The 22745-nt window shown below is 44.2% G+C and overlaps 1 protein-coding gene across 1 annotated transcript in view; it reads left to right on the forward strand.

The window, feature by feature from the left end:
* The window catches only part of HSPA9 (heat shock protein family A (Hsp70) member 9), a 1477986-nt gene that overhangs the window by 1203142 nt on the left and 252099 nt on the right, over positions 1-22745 (forward strand). The window lies entirely within an intron of this gene.

The raw sequence follows: 22745 nt of genomic DNA on the forward strand, positions 1-22745 counted from the left end.
GTTCATGTAGCACACAGCCCGGGACATCGTCCGGTCCCATTGATGCTGTGTTTTTAGCTTGAGAGGGCGGCTCTCACCTGGGCATCTGAGATGTTTGGGAGGCTACACTTTGGGATAGTTATTTCTTCTTTTGGGGGGGGGGGGGCAGGAGAAATTTGCACTGAACCTGTCTGCCAGAATGTTGGCAATGTCAGTGGGTTCAGTGTATTTGATGTCATTTTGGATTAACTCTGAGCATATCTGGGAGTTTCCACCCAGGTTTCTAACATAGCTAAAGGCCCAAACATCTCAGATGCCCAGGTGAGAGCCGCCCTCTCTAAAGCTAAAAACACAGTCTTTTGTATCTTGCGATTTTTCTCTCAGTTGGCTTTGGATGATTTTGAGTGATGGTAGTTTTTTGCTAGTACTGATCAGAGATGCCTTCCCTTTTAGGGATTTTGCTCTGTCATGTAGTAGCTTCCTCCTCCTGTTGTAAAGTTTGTTTATGGCTGGGGTCCACCAAACCGGGCGCCTGCCTTTGGGGGAATGGGTCTTGGTTTTATTTGGGATTGCATGATCCATGCATTCTTGAAGGTGCCCGTAGAAGGCATTTGTAAAGGATTCAGCAGTGTGGGTTGTGGTTTCCACTGTCCCAGGGGCCTTGAAGGATACCACTTCAGTCTTAAGAAGTGTAAAGTTGGCTTTTGAGAAGTTCTTCACTGTGGTCTTTTGTGCAGGGGGTGGGGGCGGGATGTGGATTTCCAGTGAGTTTAATTTATGGTCTGATCTTACCAATGAGGGATATACTTCTGGTGTGGAGCATTTTGTCCCCATGTTTGTGATGATCAGGTCTAGTATATTGTCTCCTCTTGTGGGAATGGTGACTAGTTGTTCCATCGCATTTGAGTTTATGAATTCTAGGAACCTTTTGCTAGGGTGTTGGGGCTTGAGTAATGTTCCCAGTCTATGTTTGGGTAGTTGAAGTCTCCCAATATGATGGTATTTGGAGAGACATTTATACTCTCCAGTGTCTTCCGGAAGGCTGTGTGGGGTTCCTGAGTTTGAGAGGGTGGTCTGTAGCATGCTACAAACTGTAAGGCAGTTTTGCCTATGGTTAGTTGCACCTGGATGGTCTCCGATGCTTCGTGCGTTGCCACTAACCTGGAGGTGTGGGTATCTTTGATGAATATGAATACTCCCCCTCCTTTTGTGGTTCGGTCCAAGTTTTCGGGCCGGAAAGCATGATATGAGGTAAAACCTGATAGTGCTGGGGTGCTCTCAGGAGCCTTGAACCAGGTTTCAGTCACTGCACAGACATAGATGTTCTCCATACTGAGGAGGGCTTCGAGAGCGTGCATCTTGAGGTTTAGACTTCTGGCATTGAGCAGCATTACCCTTAGTTTTTTTCCACTTGTGTTTTCTAGGGAGGTAGGTTTGTCATTTGAGCCTTGCCTAAAAAGGCACTATGGGTGGCAAGAGCCTTGGCCAATATCCGAAGCCCAGGGTGACAGGTGCAAGCCATCCCGCAGCAGCTGCTTGTCGAAAGCATGTCATCCCAAGCAGACAGACATTGGATCCCCTTAGAATGACACCAGTAATTAAGCCAATTGTTAAAACTGATCATTTTGTCTTTGTACTGTGGCATCATTCTTGGTGAGGGTAAGATGCTGCTCAGGGTCAGGGTCATACCGGCCTGGGCTACATAATCAGAGAGCTCCTCTGACTCTCTTCATGTAGTCCAGGGAGGTACGTCTCAGGTCGTTCACACTGGCATGTACATTGACTGAGTCATATTTGTACTTGCTGTGGAGTGACCTGAGTGCTTGTGTTATGAGGCGGATTCTAGCTCCCGACAGGCAGCTTACTGTGACCTTTTCCTTGTTCAGTCTGGTGAGCGGGACGTCAGTGTGTCTGACTATGGAGTCACCTATTACAAGTGTCTAACATGTTGTTTGGCCTTAAGGGCTGTGACTGTTTAGCACACTGACTTTGTGAACTATGTGTTGCATGTGCTATGTCTTGAGGTGGCGGTTGCTTGGGTGTCTGCTTTGGAGGCCTCTGTTGTTTTGGTAGATTTTTAATCAGCGCCTCCGAGTATGTTTTTGTGTGTGTTGTGTTTGGTTTGCAGTTGATAGTTCTATGTGAGACTGGGTTTGTGGTGTGCGTGGTTACCTTCTCCTCCTGACTGGTCTTGCCAGTACTGAGTTGAGAGAGCTCAGCCTCCAGTTTGGCTATATAGTTGCATCTCTCGCATATATTTGTATTTGTTGGGAGGAGGAGAGGGTTGTCTGTGTACGAGGCAATTGTAACATTGCCTCAAGATTCCCAGATTCACCAGCTGAACAAGAGAGGACGCCAGCAACTGACCCTTCAACATGCTAGAATAGTGAAAAAGATTGCTGTGTAACTGAGTCAGAAAGGACCTATAGGGAAATGGGTTCTGAAGGGAATTTAGGTGAGTGAAGTACTTTTGTTTAAGAGTGCTTTACCTGTATAAAAAAATGCTTTAGGAGCAAGTGCTGAGCTTTTCAGATAGAGTATAGGCTGTTTAGAGCAGCATCGGGCAGCGCCGGTTAATCAAGTTTAAACTATTTCTGGCTCCGTAAAGTCTGCAACTTTGTGCAACTTTGCGCAAAATCGCACAACAGTGCGCAAAAACGGGCTTTATAGCAGGGGGTTGAAAAGAGCCAGGAATTGACCCAAAATGGCCAATTTAACTACAAGTTGCTGGGCTGGAACCACTCCTCTATGGACAAATAGGTTGCTCATTGCTCCCCACTCCCACTGGTGAACAAAGAAGCTTCCTCTTATCCAAATAAAGATATGGATAGCACAGTAACTAAGACAAAGCCCAGAGATCAGCAAAATCTGAAGACTGGACTATTCTAGTTCAGAAAAGCGGGAAAACAAGGATATTTTTTTCTTTTTTTTTCTTTTTTTTACAGAGACAGAAGAAAAGGATAGAGTAGCAAACGGTAAATGCTATAAAACGGCTAGCGCACTTGAGTGTGTTAGCCTAACAATTAAATTAAACAAAAATAACTTTTTAAAGTGCAAATAGTTTAGAATCTACACAGGTACAGTAAAAACAATATGCAGAGCTGTTTTTTAGGCGAAATGCAGTCGAGATGCAGTAATTAAAGCATCTCGACTATCTGCTTGCAGTAGCCCTCAGCCTGATTATCAAAGTCTTGGTTCCTGCGATGGTTGCAGTTTCATCTTCCGTGACATCAGGTAGTCAGGGGGTATAAAGCATGCAGGCGACGCCATTACATCAGTCTTTCTTGCCTTGCGGTGCCCGAAGCAAAAACAGTTCGCAAGTGCCGGTCGGCCAACTCCTGAAATTTTCGTTTTTGAGTTTCAGAACCGAAGTCTTCAAGTAAAGCAAAGTAACCCGTTGGGGAAACTTTTTCTTGCTCTAAGCAGATGTCAGTAAGTCAGTAATTGTATTTCTTGTGGAAAGCAAATACGTCATGAAGATTTTCATTCATACTGTATTACTTGCCTAAGCCCTGATCATGATGTACCTTGCTGTTGGTTTTGTGCCTTATTTAAGCAACGAACTGCTGTCGTCAGTATATTTACACTTCTAAATATTTCTATACTTTGTTCAGTTATCCAGCTAAGTCTTCGGTAAGCCATCCGACTACAGACATTCCGAAAAAACGCAAAGATAGAGACAGGCCGCCTAGGTCCAAAGCTGCCGATGACGCTTCTCGTAAACCAGTCGCCAGTTCGCCGGTACTTGGTGAGGTGCTTTCACAGCTCCTGGTATCCACTAATTCAGATTCGCAGGCCTCTACTGAGACCCATTCGGAGTCCGGTATGCCTCGAAATGCTTCAACTGTGGAACCTGTGGATGTCTCTTCCTTGGATGGGTTTGAGCCGCTGTGCGGGCACCGGCTTCTGAGGGTGTATTCAGGCCTATTGACTTGCCTATTAAACAGACGCCATCTTCTTCAAGGCCTAAAACTCGAACCATGCCTAGAAAACCGATGTCCAGACCCGCATTGTCAGGCCTCTTATGCCTAACAAATGATATTGGCTGAAGACCTTATTACTTTAATCAGGAGAAGCCACCCTTCTCCTTCTAAGAGATTTAGGACTGAATTTGCTTATGATTCTTCTGACCAGGATTCTGAAATTTGTTTCCTCTGATGACCAGGATTTACCCTTATCTACCTATGAGGATTCTGATGCAAAGGATTCTATTCCCTCTGCTTCCCCTCAGAAGATTTCTCTTTTAGTGAAACCTTGTATACTCTAAGGAGCATTTTCACTGGGAAAGCCAGGATTACTCTGATTCTATAAAGAGGCTTAGGGATTTCTTACTCCTGCCTCAACACAGGCCTTTAGCTATCCCTCCTGTACTAGACATTGTTGATTATTCCTTTTTAGAGTCTAGCTTGGCCCCTGATTCTTTACCTCCTGCTCCCGGAAAACCTGATAGATATTACAGGGTTCCTGACTCTCACAAGTTCCTTTTCAAAAATCCTACTGCGGATCCTGAGACCATTTCACAGGTACCCAAGGGCATTAAGGCTACTACTGCCAAAAATCCTTTCCCTGCTGATAGAGACTCCAAGGCGCTGGATAGATGGTGTAAGAAGGTATACACTTCTGCAGCCTTGGCCATTAGAGCCTTAAACTGCCAGTTTCATATGTTGAAGTATCAGCAACATATTATTGGATTGCTTAAACAGAAAATGATGATTCTGGACTGTGCTGAAAATAAGGATTTACGGGATTTAATGCATTCTGCTGAACAGGTTAGAAAACATACTTTGCAATGTGGTTTTGATTCACTAGAGGCATCTTGCAGGTCTGCTGTCACTGGGTCTGTACTTAGAAGGCATGTTGGCTTAAGGAGCAATCTTTGCCAGATCATGTTAAAGCTAAATTGCTGGATGTTTCCTTAAATCAGGACAGCCTGTTTGGCAACAAAGCCGAAGTAGTTCTTAAAAAGATGGAGGAAAAAGCTAAATCTATGCAAACTGTTAAAGATTTTCTACAAGTGCAGCCTCCCAAGATTTAGTAGGCATTGGCCCTCTAAGAATTGGTCATTTCCTGCCTCTTCCAGGCCTTCTCTGTCCAAACCCAGAGCCAGCTGAACACCCAGGCTTCAGTCCCAGGGAACGCACAGGACTAAGCAGTGGGGGACTCCCACTTCCAAATCCGGGAGTAGTAAGACTCCCCCCTTTGGTAAGCTGTCTCAATGACTTAATTTTAAAACTTCCAAGCACTTCTCAACTGACTGCTCCTTTTAGGGGGAAAGATTGCTCTGCAGGCCCAAAACTGGGAACTCATTACCCAGTACAAATGGGTTTTAAATATAGTTTCCCAAGGATACAGATTTCACTTCCACACATTACCAGCCCCAAACGTTTGGCCAGATCTACCCCGGGCAGAGGCTCAAAAGCAAGTACTCTCTCTCTTGAGCATAAAAGCTATTCAGACTGTTCCAGAAGAGGAAAGGGACAAGGTTTCTACTCTACTTTTCCTGGTACCCATAAAAGACCATTCATGGCTTCTTATCCTGGACCTTTCTATCTTAAACACCTTTTTGGTGATTCCAAAATTCAAGATGCTAACTCTTCAGTTGCTTCCTATGCTAGGTAAAGATGATTGGTTGGCAACATTGGATTTAAAGGAAGCCTACCTGCACATCCCAATCAGGGAATCTTGCAGAAGATACCTACGTTTCAAAGCAGGCTACATGCACGATCAGTTCTCTCCACTCCCCTTTGGCTTATCTACTGCGCCCAGGGTATTCACAAAGTGCCTAGCTCCAGTCATTGCATTTTGCAGGCAAATAAATATATATACCCATACCTGGACGATTGTCTAATTCAGGCAGAAAACCAGGGCTTACTTTTGAATCAACTGGCATTTGTACAAAAGGTGCTAACTTGTCTGGGGTACACCATAAACGAAAAGAAATCACATCTGGTACCCTGCCAACAAATTATACTTCTGGGAGCAAGCCTGAACACAACTTCCCAGATGGCTTTCCTCACGCCAGAGAAACAAATTCATTTGACAGGTTACTTCAAACTAATGGCCACAAAGACCCTATTTGCAAGGCAAATACAGTGGTATCTAAAAAGCCTATGGTGTTAACGATGTTCTTCGTGTTTCACTGTTGCAGTCATTACATTTTGGTAATCCTGCTGGTAGGTTGCCCTCAGTCGGCCTGAATTCCTAAGTCTTGGGTCCTGTGTCAGCTGCCGTCGCCCCTTCCCTGGCGTCAGGGGTATAAAAGAAGCAGACAACGCCATTTTCTTTAGTCTTTCTTGCCATGCGGTCCCCGAAGCAGTAGTAGTTCGCATGTGCCGGTCGGCCGACTCCTGAGAGTTTCGAGTTCTAATTTCAGATCCGAAATCTTCTATAAAGCCAAGTACCCCGTTGGGGAAACTTTTTTCTTGCTCCAGAACCGATGTCAGAAAAAGTTAATTGTATTTCTTGTGTGAAGCAAATACGTCATAAGGACTTTCATTCTTACTGTATTCCTTGCCTAGGCCCTGATAGTTTTCTGGGTTGCCGGTTTTGTGCTAGATTTAACCAATGCACTATTAAGCATCTGTATGATTTTGCTTTAAACTACTTTGGACGCAGGTTTAATTATCCAGAAATGTCGTCTGAAAGCCATCCGACTACCGGACTTCACAAAAAACGCAAAGAAAAAGAAAGACAACTGAGGCGCAAAACCGACAAAGCTTCTCCTAAGCCAGTCACCGGTTCTCAGTGAGGCGCTTTTGCAGCCCCTGACGACTGCTACTTTAGAGTCGCAGGCCACTACCGACTCCCACGTGGAGTCGGCCATGCCACTGGAGACTCAAGGTATTGGAGCCTCGGACGCTAATCCTTCAGATGGGTCCTGAGCCGCTGAGCAGGCACCGGCTTCTGAGTGTTTCCAGACCCAAACATCTATACATTAAACCGACTTCAAAGGCAAAGACTAAAGCACCTTCAAAGGCAAAGAAACAAACACAAGAGCCACATGGACAGGCCTCCATGCCCGAAAAGCAGATGCTCAAAGTGGCCGAAGACTTGATCACCTTGATCAGGGGTTCCCATCCCCCTCCTGCTAAGAGGCCTAGGCTTGAGACGGACTATGAATCTTCAGATCAGCTTTCCATTTCTTCTGATCAAGAATATTGTTTTTCCCCCCATGAGGATTCTGATGCTGAAGAATCCATACCTTCACCTACTCCTCCTGAGGACTATTCTTTTGGGGAAACCTTACATACCATGAGGGAGCATTTCCACTGGGAGAGAAGATTTTTCAGAATCTAAAAAGAGGCTCGGGGATTTCCTGTTACTACCTCAGCACAAGCCACTAGCCATCCCTCCTGTGTTAGACATTGTAGATGTGTTTTCGGAGTCTAGCCTTACCCCGACTCCTTACCTCCAGCTCCTGTTAAGCCTGACAGATATTGCAGGTTTCTTGACTCTCATAAATTCCTTTTTAAAAACCCTGCTGCAGACCCAGAAACTATTTCTCAGGGAGTCAAGGCTTCCGCTACAAAAAACCATACCCCTTCTGACAGGGATGCTAGGGCACTGGATAGATGGGGTAAAAAGGTATACACATCTGCTACCTTGGCTATAAGGACCTTAAACTGTCAGTTTCATATGCTCAAATGTCAGCAACATGTCATGGCATTGCTTAAACAAAAAATGTTAAACTCTGAATGTGCAGAAAACAAGGAAATGCAGGATATATTGCTTGCAGCTGAACAAGTTGGAAAGCATACTTTGCAATGTGGTTTTGATTCTTTAGAGGCCTCCTGCAGGGCCGCAGTTACAGGTTCTGTAATTAGAAGGCATGCTTGGTTAAAGGAACAAAATCTGCCTGATCATGTTAAAGTTAAATTATTAGATGCACCTTTAAAGCGTGATACTTTGTTTGGTGTTGAGGCAGAATAGGTGTTAAAGAAAATGGAGGACAGGGCTAAATCTATGCAAACGTTGAAAGATTTCTTACAAGTACAGCCACCTAGGTTTAGTCAGGCAAACCGCAAAGGGGCAGACCCAGACTCCCTAGAGGCAGATCCCAGGCGCAAGGTTCATACAGGTCAAAGCAATGGGGTGCTTCTACCTCCAAAAGTGGAGAAGAGAAATCACAACCTTACAGTAAACGGTCCCAATGACTTCCCCCTGCCTGCACCAAGCACTTATTTACTGGCATCACCCTTAGGGGGGAAATTAGCACTTTTTTTCTCAAAATTGGCACATTATAACCCAGGACAAGTGGGTTCTAAATATCGTGTCACAAGGCTTACAAGTTCCATTTCCATATCCTGCCAAAGGCAAACGGCTGGCCAGATCTGCCAAAACATCAATGGGCAGAGGCAACAAAACAAGTTTCATCCCTCATGGACATGAGGGCCATTCAACAAGTGCCAGAGCAAGAGCGGGGGCAAGGATTTTACTCAAGACTGTTCTTGGTACCCAGAAAGGACAAAGCCTGGAGGCCAATACTGGACCTATCTATTCTGAATACATTCCTGGATGTACCAAAATTTAAAATGTTGACTTTGCAGTAGCTTTTGCCCATGCTGGGCAAGAATACTTGGCTTTTAACTTTAGACCTAAAAGAGGCATACCTGCATGTCCCAATCAGACAAATATGCAGAAGATACCTCAGATTCAAGGCTGGCTCAATGCATTACCAATTCTCTGCACTGCCCTTTGGCTTATCTACTGCGCCCAGGGTCTTTACAAAGTGCCTGGCACCAGTAATTGCATTCTGCAGACAGAGGAATACAAATATGTCATTACTTGGACAACTGTCTAATTCAAGCAGAGAGCAAGGACCTACAGCATCTGGCGTTTGTGAAAAAACTTCTAACATGCCTAGGGTACACAGTCAACGAAAAGAAATCAAAACTAGTACCCTTTCAAGAGATAATATTCCTGGGTACAAGCTTAAATACAGCTGCCCAGATGGCTTATCTCACGCCAGACAAACAAAGGCAACTGACTACCTATTTCAAAATGTTAGCAACAAAGGCCCGGTCATCTGCAAGAAAAATTCTGCAGACTTTGGGCTTCATGGCATCCTGCATCCTGAAGAAACTTCAATGGTACCTAAGTGTTTTGGACCCAACATTGCCACAGCCTGGAAACTATAATTACTCTCATTCCCTGCCTACAACAGGAGTTTCGATGGTGGGCAAAGGCTTGTTACCAAAACAAAGGACAGCCATTCACATTACCCCCAGCCAGGCAGACACCAACAACGGATGCATCAGATTATGCCTGGGGGGGCCCACATGGCAGGAAGATGCATTCAAGGAACATGGACCTCAAACCAAATGCATCTGCATATCAATTAAAAAGAGATGCTAGCTGTTCAAAATGCCCTGACAGCCTACAAGGGCCTACTTCATCCAGGACAGCTACTGATGAAGACAGACAACACCACAGTCATGTGGTATATAAACAGGCAGGGGGGCACACATTCTTACCCCCTTTGCAGACTAGCCATGACTTTGTGGGACACAGCATTGACTTACCAAGTACATCTGCAGGCACAATTCCTGCCAGGAAGGAAAAATACTCTGGCAGACGAACTAAGCGGAAACCTCATGGATCCCCATGAGTGGCAGCTGGATCCACAAGTGTTCAGCATAACTAGGAAATGGGGATGCCCGGACATAGATCTATTTGCCTCCCCTCACAACCACCAACTAAAGAGATTCTGCACAAGGATTTATCACAGACAAGCATGGAAAGTGGATGCCCTATCCTTCAGCTGGAAAAACCGATCAGTATATGCCTTCTCCCCTCTGCCTCTCCTCCCCAAGGTACTCCTAAAGGTCAGACAGGAGAAGCCAAGGATGATTCTGATTGCCCCAGACTGGCCCCGCCAGCACTGGTACCCAGCTTGGACCTTACCTCAAGTACCGCATCTATTGTCCCAGCAAAACAATCAGGTCCTGCACAGCCAACTCATGACTTTAAACCTGGCAGCATGGCGGATAATGTAGTCGTACAAAACACTCCTCTCAGCAAAGCTGTATTGGATGTCATTTTGGAAGCCAGAAGGCCTAGTACTAGAAAATCTTATGCTGGAAAATGGAAGAGATTCCGTGCTTGGAACCAGGCACAAGGAAACCGATACAGCTGTGCCAAATATTCCTCAGATTTTACAATACTTAACTGAGATGCTGGACAAAGGCCTATCTTTCTCATCTATTAAAATTCATGCCTCTGCCATTTCGGCTCATTACAATGCAGAGCCACCAATCTTTTCTCATCCCTTATTAAAACAGTACCTCAGAGGAGCCAAAAATTTAAGGCCTACAAGGAGATCACCAATGCCTGCATGGGACCTCAACTATGTCTTGGAAAAACTCACCCTGCCTCTTTTGAGCCAGCAGCTACTGCTGATATAAAGTTTTTATCTTGGAAAACAGCTCTGCTCCTAGCAATAACTTCTGCAAGACGAGTTTCAGAGCTACAGGCACTCATGGCTGTGGAACCTTTTATCATTTTTTATCCGGATAGGGTCTCCCTGAGGACAAACCCAACATTTATGCCTAAAGTGGTGTCCAGCGTGGCTCTTAACCAAACCATTCATCTGCCAACTTTTTATCCAAATCCACAGAAGGGGGAAAGGATTCTACATTCTTTGGACGTACAAAGACAGCTTAGATTCTACTTGGACAGAACCAAAGTTTTCAGAAAGACTGAGCAATTACTAGTGGCATATGCTGCAGGATCACAAGGAAAGGTTATCTCAAAGCAGACTATTTCTAAGTGGATAGGCCACTGCATTCGTTTCTGCTGCTTAAATCATGGCAAGCCAGTGACTAAGGGCATTAGGCCACATTCCACCAGAGCTGCAGCCACTTCAGCAGCTTTTCTCAGGGGAGTACCAACCAAGGACATTTTAGAGGCTGCTACTTGGAGTTCAGTGCACACCTTTGCAAAGCACCATCATCTGCCACTTTACTCTAAATCCAGGGCAGGCTTTGCCACTGCAGTTCTGCAAGGTATCATAGCCATGGCAGGTTTTGCCACTGCAGTTCTGCAAGGTATCATAGCCGCTCCTAATGCTGTTTAGCTCCAGCCTCTCAACCATAGCTTTGGGAATCTACCCAAATGTTATGACCAACAGTGAAACATAGTACAGTTGTGTACACTTACCATAAATGTAGATGTTCGAGTGTATTCACTGTTGTAGTCCAGGTTACCCACCCACCTTCCCCCCTTTTCTTCTGATGGAACCTATCTTTCCTTCTCTGATTTATACAACCTATGTGGTGTATTTGCTTGTGGATGAAGGTAAAGTGTATATTGCTACATGTAATTATATATATAAATATAATTTTCGGCTACCCTTTTAGTGGGCACCTGACATCTGGGGCAAGAAAAAACTAAAGAAAATGGCGTCGGCTGCTGCTTTTATACCCCTGACGTCAGGGAAGGGGTGACGGCAGCAGACGCAGGACCCAAGACTTTGGAATTCATGGCCGACTGAGGGCAACCTGCCAGCAGGATTACCCAAATGTAATGACTGCAACAGTGAATACACTCTAACATCTACATTTATGGTAAGTGTACACAACTGTACTTTCTCAGGATCTAGAAGCAATGATTCCTGTCATACCTTGCCTACGGTTAGAGTTCCTGTGGCGGGCAGAGGCCTGCCACCTAAACAAGGGACTACCATTCACTCTACCCACTGCTACTCTAACAGACGCATCAGACTATGCATGGGGAGCTCACCTGGCAAGGATGTGCATTCAGGGCAAATGGAACCCAAGTCAAATGCACCTGCATATCAATCAAAAAGAAATGTTAGCTGTACAGAACACTCTTGACAGCCTTCAAGGACCACATTCTTCCAGGACAATTAATGGTAGACAGAACACCACTGTTATGTGGTACATAAGCAGAGGGTACCCATTCATACCCCCCCTCTGCAGACTAGCCATGGCTCTGTGGAACACAGCCTTGAGCTACCAAGTACATCTACAGGCTCTGTTCCTGCCAGGAAAACTAAATACACTGGCAGATGAACTAAGCAGAAATGTCATGGACCCACACAAGTGGAAACTGGAACCAAAGATTTTCAACATGTTGATAAACAAATGGGGGAGCCCAGATATAGACCTGTTTACCTCCACCCAGAACTACCAATTGGAGAAATTCTGCACAAAGACTCCCCACAAACAAGCTTGCATAGTGGATGCTCTGTCCTTCAGCTGGAAAAAATCTATCAGTTTATGCCTTTCCCCCACTGCCTCTCCTCTCAAAAGTACTACTAAAGATCAAACAGGGCAAACCAAGGACGATACTGATTGCACCAGACTGGCCATGCCAACACTGGTACCCCCTGTTGCACAGTGTCACGGCTGGCTCCATGGCACCTGCCTCAGACCCCCCTACCCTGCTGTCACAGCAGTAGAGCCAGATTCTGCACCCTCAGCTTCAAACCCTGAACCTGGCAGCCTGGCTAATTACCTAATTTCTCTGTTACCATCCCTCAGTAAACAAGTGTTAGATGTCGTTTTGGATGCAAGGAGGCCTAGTACTAGAAAATCTTATGCTGAAAAATGGAAAAGATTTTGTGCCTGGAACCACACTCAAGGGATGGCCACAGCAGCACCCAACTTGCCGCAGATTCTCCAATACTTAGATGCTTCACAAGGGCTTTTTATTTCCTCCATCAAAATTCACGCTTCAGCCATTGCAGCTCATTACCACACAGAACCGCCCCTCTTCTCTCATCCACTGCTCAAGCAGTTCCTCAGAGGGGCCAAAAACTTAAGACCACCCAGGAGAGCTCCAACTCCAGCCTGGGACCTTAACCTTGTATTGTAGAAACTCACTCTTCCTCCTTTTGAGCTGGCTGCAAGTGCATAGTTAAAATCCCTTTCTTGGAAAACAGCCTTCCTTTTAGCAATCACTTCAGCAAGAAGGGTATCCGAATTACAGGCCCTTATAGCAGTGGAGCCTTTCATCTTCTTTCATGCGGACAGGGTGTCCCTCAGGACCAATCCCTCTTTCATGCCCAAGGTGGTATCCAGTGTGGCTCTTAATCAGTCCATTCATTTGCCAACCTTCTTTTCTAATCCACAGAACAAAGGGGGAACGCATACTGCACTCCTTAGATGTGCACAGACAACTTAGATTTTACTTGGACAGGACTAAACCTCAAAGGAAATCCGAACAACTGCTGGTGGCAGAGGGAAGGCTATTTCAAAGCAAACCATTTCTAAATGGATAGGCCATTGCATTCATTTCTGCTATAAGCACCATGGAAAACCTATCCCACAGGGGATTAGACCCCATTCCACCAGGTCTGCATCTACCTCTACAGCCTTTCTCAGAGGTGTCCCTACCAGAGACATAGAAGCTGCTACCTGGAGTTCTGTACATGCTTTCACCAAGCATTACCATTTGCCAATTTTCTCTAAATGCAGAGCTGGCTTTGCCACTGCAGTCTTGCAGGGCCTTATAACTGGTCCTAATGCTGTCTAAATTCCTCCTCCCATCCTTAGCTTTGGGAATCTACCCAAATGTGATGACTGCAACAGTGAAACACGAAGAACATAGTACAGTTGTGTACACTTGCTATAAATGGTATTGTATTCACTGTTGCAGTCCTGGTTACCCTCCCTCCAGCTGCCAGACTTCTTTTGGCTATACCGCTACTCTCCTTTACTATGTTTAAAGGTTTTTGGTGTATTTGTTTTTTTGTTGGAGGTATACCATTGTGTATATGTATATTTAATTGCTTCCCATGTAGGGCAGCACCTGACATCTGGGGAAAGAAAAACTGATGTAATGGCGTCTGCTGCGTGATACCCCTGACTACTTGACGTCATGGAAGATGAGACAACAACCGACGCAGGACCCAAGTCTTTGATAATCATGCTGACTGAGGGCTACGGCAAGTAGATAACCCAAGTGTGATGACTGCAACAGTGAATGCACTCTAACATCTACATTTATGAATAGTGTACACAACTGTACCTCATTTCTCACTGGTTCTTGTACTTGTCCAGGAGCACATACCACAAGCACTTCAGACATTATTTGCATGTTATATTCTCCTGGCAAGCTTCACTAAAGCTATAAAATAAATCAGTTTAGGTATGCAGTGTTATTACCTTGGTAGAGTTGATTTCATGTGCCACCATTTGAAGAAAGGAAGCTTGAACATTATAATGTTATAAAAATTCTCACATCTGGAGAAATAATATAATGGTTATACTACTGGAACATTAACTCAAATATGGATGGACATGTCCAAAATATCGTTGCTGTTAAAATACATGGAACATTTAAAATAAACCAGAATAAATCAAAGAACGACGAAGTACTGAATTTTGAAAACTCATGAATCTTATCTGATTTCCACTACCATAATTTCATACAATTTTTTATACTTCCCCCTATTTTATGATGGTCTATATACAAGAGATATTTGTGTAAGTGTAGATTATGAATTACAGCAGTTGAGTCTATCAGAATTTTGTAAGAGTATCATGGGAACTTCAAATTGACCTCTTCTTTCTTATTGGATGTTCTAGTATATTTTTCTGTAAATTTATCTCGTATACAGGTTTTATATTTATGAAATGTTTACTTGTATCTAGTCAATGGTATAGCTTTAACTTAACTTTTGTCACAATGTTTAAATATCTCCTTTTTAATTTCAGCACTGATGTCATTTTCTTGCCATTCGTTATTTAACATTGGGTTTTATAAACATTCAGTAAAGATTTGGAAAGCTTTAATTTAAAAAAGAAAAAAAGATTTTTTTGAGAAAATAGTTGTATCGTGTAAGAAGCTTTCTTACCTAATGGTGCCGCCCAATGGCTCAAATTAAGATTGCAGACACAGCACTTCTGGTGTATTCTAGCCCAAATCTCAAAGTTCTTTCTGACATAATACTCTGCTCTTGTATCTATTCTGTCCATCATCAGTATTTCTTTCTGGTACTGACGGTCACACTTGCTTTTCCAGAGAACTGACAAAATTGTTCATATTTCTGTTCAGCAGCGAACACATTATTTTGAATACACTTGTTCTTTGTGTGCATCTGCACAAAATGCCTTTGTTTCTCAGATTTTATAGGAATGGTTAAGATCTGGTTGATGCCTCTTCTAATGTTTATAATGATACCTACTTTGAGCTTGAACTTTAGATCTGATGTCATAATCCTTGGTTGTGGTTTCAGTTCCAAACCTCGGAACAGACTCTGCTGTTATTCCAGCTCGTGCCTTCCAAAAACTTTCAAGCTTAGCTTTACCCATAATGCTTCTCTCAGGATTACGTCCGATCTCGTTTGCCACTTCTAGTGCCAGACTCATTTTTTTCTGTAGGCTGTCAACCGACCTTATTTCTGCTAAATTGTGTTTTTTCCTTCAAAATCATCTTGATCATTATCTGTACTGCTATCACTTACCCAGCTCCTCTCTTGGCTCATTTCTTAACACTTTCAGTGTTTATTCTGTCAGTATCAGCATTGGTAGTCCCTCGCTCCTTTTTATTTCACTTTCTATTATTGGTACTTTTTCTTACAGTTTAACCTTCTCTTTACCATAACGGTAAACCTTCTGTACATTGCTGGTATGCTCCCTTTTTCTTCCTGCTTAACCAAAAAAAAAAAAAAAAAAATTATTTTCCGTTACCTCTAAGTGTGTGGGTGCTTGTTGATATGGTGGGTTAAAAAAATGCCAGAAGTGTGACAGAAAATTACTGAAATCTGATGGATGCTCTCTGTGTCTACTCTTTGGGCCTGGTGCATCTTCAGGAAGACTGCGCTGTGTCACAGCTTCAGCCACCAGGCCCTTGCAGAACGAAAGAACGCGTTGATTTAAAAGGGCCTAATTAAATCTGATTTCTAAAAGGCCATATCTGCTTCCACTAAGTCCAAAACTGAAGTTGGCTCCCCTTCTTCCGCCACCTCTGCCAAACATGAAGAGGAGCTGATCAGTTCCAGCAGTCTTGTCGGCACCAACTGTAACTGCCAAAACCTCCCCAGTTCCCAGTTTGTGGAACAAACTGGTAAATATTCTCAAACCTTGGTGCCAGTCTCTGTACCTTGTATTTCAACACCTACAACTGTCACGGACAAGTCTTTCAGTATCACTTTACTCCCTGGTTCCATCTGCTTCAGAAACAAAAGAGTTCTCCTTTGAAAACAGGCCCAGGACAACATGTTCCCCTTTAGTGGACCCCTTTTGAGACTTACCTTCAACCCCATTCTTGGAGAAGTCCCATTCGCCGTTGGACTGTTTGATCTGTTCTACCAAAAGCCTCAGTTTGTGTTGAGGCTGGTGGATATGCTCCTGCTGGCGAGGGGATTAGCTTTGTCATCTGTTCCTAGTCTCACTGGCTCTGGAACTGTACCCATCTTTCCATCTGATGCTATTCCTCTGACTCAACCGAGCCTTCAGAGTTCCCTGTGCCGATGGTCCTGGTTTCATCTGTGTTGGTGCTGGTCATATCTGTGTTTCTGGCACTGATGACTGCCCAGAGCTCTTCACTTCTGTCTGTTGTGGTGACCATGGCTGTACTCCAGTGATGGAGCTGTCCATGCTCCTTGGGGCTTCGGCACACCCGAGCTCAACACCAGCTTTGGAGGAGACTTCCTCTGTGCAGAGTGGGACCACTGTTCCGAGGGAGTCTATCTTTGCTCTGGGCTCCCATTCCTCCACAGAGAACGGGCCTGCTTTCCAGGTCATAGAGAGGGTCTTGTCCACTGTGGGCTCAGTTGATACCACTCTTGTTGGGCCAACATCCTTGTCCTTCCCCTTGTCCAGAGCTGCCTCTGCCCTGGGACAGTGAGCACGGAATCCTCTGGATTCAACTATGGTGGTCATGTCCTTTTCAGACACCTCCCTGGCCAGTCCCACCGAGGAGGTGCCCCTGAAGAGAAAGTGCAAGAGGAAGCACTTGGACTCCCCTGAGGAGTCTTGCACAGACGATACTGATTTCAGTGAAGGTGAAAGTTCCCTAAGGTCACCCCCAGAAGATGTTTCATTTGGAGACTTATTGGAGATCCTGAAACAAAGGGGTGGCTGAACTTCCCAGCAGCCTTCCTTGGAGGGGTCTGTATACCTGCAGGCGTTCCATGCCAGACCATCTACTTGGATCTCTCTGCCTGCTGCTGATCTGATTAAACTGATTGTGCAGCAGACTTGGAAGACACCTGATTCCACTGATCCAGTCTGAAAGAGATTGGACTGCATTTTGTCAGCTGCTTGAGGATCACCAACACTGGGCTAAAGGGATACCATTAGATGCTATAGTGATTGCAGCAACCACAAAAAAGGAACTTGCTGACTATCCATCCTCCTGACAGAGTCTAGGACAAATGATTAGGTTCGGGAAGCGCGTATACACTTCATCGACCTTTGCACTTAGGTCCTTGAATTTTATGGCACACTTTGAGACTACAGAGAGACCTGTTAAAGGATTTATCAGATATTCTGACAGGAGTCGTAGCTGAGGGAATGCAGGATAAAGTAGATTCCCATCTGACATGAATCCATATGTAATTCGTCCATGAGGCTCATTGCACATGCAGCCGAAGGGATGACTAGGGCAGTGGGTTCTGGCATAGCTATGAGGAAATGCTCCTGGATGCACTTATGCAAGTTTGCAAAGCCATTCAAGTCCTCTTTTTGTCAATGCTTCTTTGATGGGCCATCCCTTTTTGGCCCCAAAATTAGAGACCCTTGCCAGATGCGATAAGAATAGAAAGACCCATTCTGCCATGGACATCTACTTTTCCACTCCTCAGTCTTACTCCAGGAACCAGAAGAGTGGGAAGCTATGGTTCAGAAATTCCCAAGGACCTTTCCAGGACTCGTGTAGCAACGAGTCCCCCTGAGGTGGGGGGGTGGGGTTATAATGGAAAGACTCCATCCATGGGGCAGAGGTGGCCCACAGAGTCAGGGTTCCATGGATTCGTTCCCTGGTAAACTCCTATCAGAGCTCCTGAATAGAGGCCTGATTTGTCCTTTGGAGGCAGTTGGGGGGGCAATTTATCTCTGTATCTGTCTGCCTGGCTAGATGTAACAACGGACAATTGGGTGCAGAGGATTATAACCAGAGGTTGCCGTATCCCATTTTTAAAAAAATCCCATACAATCAGAGGATCTGACCTTCCACCCAGTCTCAGGGATGCAGCAGTCTTAAAAATTCAAAAGCTGCTCGACAAAAGTCATCCAAGCAGTCCCGCCAGACCAAATAGGATCCAGAATTTACTCAAGATTCTTTAGTGCCAAAAAAAAAACTGAGGACTGAAGACCAATTTTGGATCTCAGCATGTTGAACAAGTCAGTTAAACCAAATTCCAGATGGTTATGGGTCAGTCTGTATTTTCCTCCTTAGGAAAAGACAGTTGGATGTGCCCAGTAGATCTTCAGGGTGTGTATTATCATGTAAAAACGAACAAGCGCTCCTGAAGATTCTTGCATTTCTGGCTGGGAGCCAGATCCATTCAGGGCCGTGCCCTTTGGTCTCACCACAGCCCCGCAGGATGTTCACCAAATGCATGGCAGTGGTAGCAGCTCCCTTCAGACTGCAACGATTTTGTGTTTTCATACCTAGATGACCAGCTCATTACTGCACCCACTAGGCATCTGCTGTTGCAAGCAAGGGACTACATTCTTCAAACTTGCTTCTCGCTGGGGATCACTGTAAACTACAAAAAATCCCATCCAGAGCCAGCACAGTGGTTAGAATTTATATGAGCGGTATTAAACACGAACACTGGTATAGCATCTGTTCCCCAGAAAGACTTCAGAGAATAAAATCGCAAGTCAGATTATTCGCAGCAAAATGGTGACTGCAAGACTGTTACAAAACTCTAGGATCAATGACAGTCTCCATCATTTTACTTTAGTTCCCCTTACGAGATTTCACATGCAAATCCTACAATAGCTCTAGGCATCGGTGTTCTTTACTGAATCAGCCAATGTCCCTTCAGGTATTGATCACCAATCTATGTAAGAAAGATCTGAGTTGGTGGCTTCACTCCAATGAAGTTTTGTTGGGCCAGCCCTTTGTCCTTCCTCATCCTCAAGCCATAGTGACCATAGACACGTCCCAGATAGGGTGGGGGCATTATCTGGAAAGACGGTCCAAGGCATTTGTTCCCAACTAGTGGCCAATTTGCACATCAGTGTTCTAGAGATGAGGACAGTACTCTTAGCGTTGCAAGCATTCCAGGAAACTCTCCCCTTGGGAAAGATTGCGATTCAGACATGTCAGTGGTCTGATACATCAACAAGCAAGGGGGAACCAGATCTTACCCTCCTTGTAGAGTAGCACTCAGGGTATGGTAATGAGCTATTTCATCCGAAGGCTTTCTTATTGCAGTGCATATTCCGGGAGCTCCAACATGATTGTGGACAAATTGAACAGAAGCATCCTAATGCTTAACAAGTGGTCTGTCAATTCTATGGTTATAGAAGTGAAATTCTGTCAATGGGGCCAGCCCTGCTGCAGTTTCTTTGCATCCACCTGAACAAGTGCAGCAACTACTTTGCCCTGTTTCCCCCACTGGGGAGAGTCACTGAGAGATGCTCTCCTTCACGACTGAACCTTTAGTCTACTATGCCTTTTCTCTGATACGTCATCTCCCAATTTCTGAAGAAAGCCAGCAGGTTGAAGAACAAAATAATTCTCATTGCCCCATTCTGGCCTCGACAGATATGGTTTCCCTTTCTTTGGTCTCCCCTAATTGAGAAGCCTTGGGCCCTGGATCCAACTTCAGACCTCTTGTCCCATCCAGAGGGACTCGTTCATCCGAATATTCAAAATTTCAAGCTCACTGCTTGGCTACTCCAATTCCAGTGATTGCCAGACATGCTAATCTCACTGCCCCAGTTGAACGGATTGTTCTAGCTTCCCAAAAGTCTTCAACCAAAGGACTATATAACAGCAAGTTTAACAATTTTCAAATTGGTATATAGAGAATAACCTCGACCCATTTTCTGCACCAGTTAAGGTCTTAGAATTCTTAGCATTGCTTTTTGATGCGGGAACGTCTTCCTGGACAGTACAAGTGCATCTGGCTGGAATTTTCATAATGGTTAAAATGGTACAGCTTTAATGTCCCACAAACTTTAAGGTCTTTTTGAAAGGAACCTTAATGCTCAGACCTCCATACAAGGATCCTACCTCCCTTTGAGACTTGAATCTTGTGCCACAGACTTTAATATCTTCCCCTTTTGGGCCGTCTGCAAATTGCGATTTGAAGTGTTTATCTTGGAAAACCTTTTTTGATTGCTATTACTTCTGCTAGAACAACATCAGAATTATAAGCATTATCGTGTTTGACTCCTTACCCAACCTTCCATAAAGACGGAGTATCCTTGCGAAGTAGTCCATTTCTACCAAAGATAGTGTCTGAGACTAATATCAACCAGACCATACTACTTTCCATATTTTTTCCCAATTTTGAAAACAAAGGAGAATATTGTCTACATTGTCTAGATGTTCATAGACAATTACGTTTTTACCTTCACAGAACAAAAGAATTCAGACAATCTGACCAACTGTTTCCTTTTCTACGAGTCTGGGCAAACCAGTTTGATTACTCTGGCTAAATGGCTTGAGGATTGTATAGCCTTCATTTATACCAAACGAAAAGTGCAACTACCAGGCCCTATAAAGACAAATTCAACAAGGGCCATAACAGCTTCTGCAGTTTTTCATTCCAGAGCTTTTATAGACCATATATGTGCAGCGGCTACTTGGGCATCCCCACATACCTTTATTACACATTACAAGTTGGAGCTGGTCTGAAGGGGTTGAGCATTTGGTCCGTTGATGCTCAGGAATGTACTTTTGGGAGACCTCCCAAGATTTAGTAAGCTGGGGACTCTATTCCACAGTCCAGGATTAAGTTCATAGGTAGGTACTAAGCTATCAGCCCTGAGGCCTATATAAGCCTAGCCAAAAAGGTTCCCTGGCTTTCGCCACCCAAGAAGATTGACGGCATCAGATTTAAGTTGTCTTGCCATAACGTTCCATCTGTGTCGTCTAGCTTCACTTATCCTCGACATCCCCAGCCTTCTTCCCCCTGCCTTTCAGCCTTCTTGGTGGAACAGATCTACTCCAGTAGATTGGATTTCTTTGTATGAACAAAGATATGGTCTCTGATCTGTTATTTACTGTCTGTCACTAACTTGTGCAAACTCCATCTGAGGTAATTCTAAGAGCATCATTCTGGGTAAAGCTAAGCTTAAGAGTTTTTGGAAGGCGCGAGCTGATATAACGGCAGAGTCTGCTCCAAGGTTTGGAACCAAACCCACAGTCAAGGGTAAGTGAAGATCGACATAACAGATGGAACATTATGTAAGGCACAACTTGTTACTTGAACGTTTTTTTTTCTGGACTCCCATCATTAATTGAATTGACACATGGATCTGCATTTTTGTAACTCTTGTGTTTACTAAGTACTTCCCTTTATTTTTCATTTTTGCCTTACTGTTTAACTCCCATTTTATTAACCATTTTCTATAGTGCTTTTAACCTTAAAGTATAATGCAGCTCATCAAAAACTCAAGCTTTGTTTCTGTTTCTTAGCTGAGTTATGTGCATCTTTAGTCCTTGTAGGACCTTAACCAGGTAAATGGTCTGATCCAAAGATCCCTTCTACAATGACCAGAGCAATAAATACAAGACAGTAGGAAAGTAATGCAAAGAAATTAATAGACTAACGAGCCTCAAAAGCCTAGAAATTACAGTGAAATGAGGGGTGTCTGTATGAAAAAATGAAGTACAATCTAGATATATAGTAATACACAGTGATACAATAACAGCATGGTAGCAAAAAAAAGGTTAGACCAAGCTAAAGGTACTGCCAAGCTAAAAGTACAGTCAACTGTAACTATCCAAAGATGAGAGTTCCCTATTCAGGAGATTAATTTTTTTATATAATTAGCCCTAAAGCAAACATTAGCCATTGGGTGCAGTCATCAGACAGTGGTGCATTAATCCAGTCAGAGTTAATGCAAGCAAGCCAGTGTTTAAAGTAGTTTCACTTATTTTCCAAAAATAAGCAGCCACAAAGAGTAGTCTTGAAGGTCAAGAGTTTGCTTATTGCCCTGATGTCATCAGGTATCTCATTCCATAAGACTGGCATTAACTTTGCAAAGGCTGTTTCACGGGTAGATGGTGTGAAGGTTCTTCATAAGTAGAATGCCCTTATTTCTTTTAATTGAATATGCCATCTGCCAAGCAGTGGTGGACAGCAGCTTACAGGTCAAGGCGATAGTAAACCGTGACAGGGAGCCACCTCTTGAAGGTGTCTGGCCTAGTTCATAAACTTTATTCTTACTCCTGCAAACTGTTGTGAAGACAGCAGTGCTGGGAAGGAGCATTCATGCTAATGGCATGAACTGCATCAACAGTCAAGCAGCTTGAGATTTTGTAGGCTGCTTTGAGCCAGAATGTTGTCATTCAGATAGTTCATGAACCTTTGAGCAGCCTTGTTGGACAAACCGATTCTGCTCATTTGAACTACTGAAGTGCTATGTGCACTTGAGATTAATCATGGATGTTCTTCATGTTTCACTGTTGCAGTCATCACATTTGGGTTATCTGCTTGCAGTAGCCCTCAGTCGGCCTGATTATTAAAGTCTTGGGTCCTGCGTCGGTTGCTGTCTCATCTTTCGTGACGTCAGGTAGTCTGGTATAAAGCATGCAGTCAACGCCATTGCATCAGTCTTTCTTGCCGTGCGGTGCCCGAAGCAGAAGCAGTTTGCAAGTACTGGTCGGCC

This window comes from Protopterus annectens, chromosome 4.part0, assembly GCF_019279795.1.
Source record: "Protopterus annectens isolate FY-2018-M chromosome 4.part0, PAN1.0, whole genome shotgun sequence".
In the NCBI taxonomy this organism is placed as follows: domain Eukaryota; kingdom Metazoa; phylum Chordata; order Ceratodontiformes; family Protopteridae; genus Protopterus; species Protopterus annectens.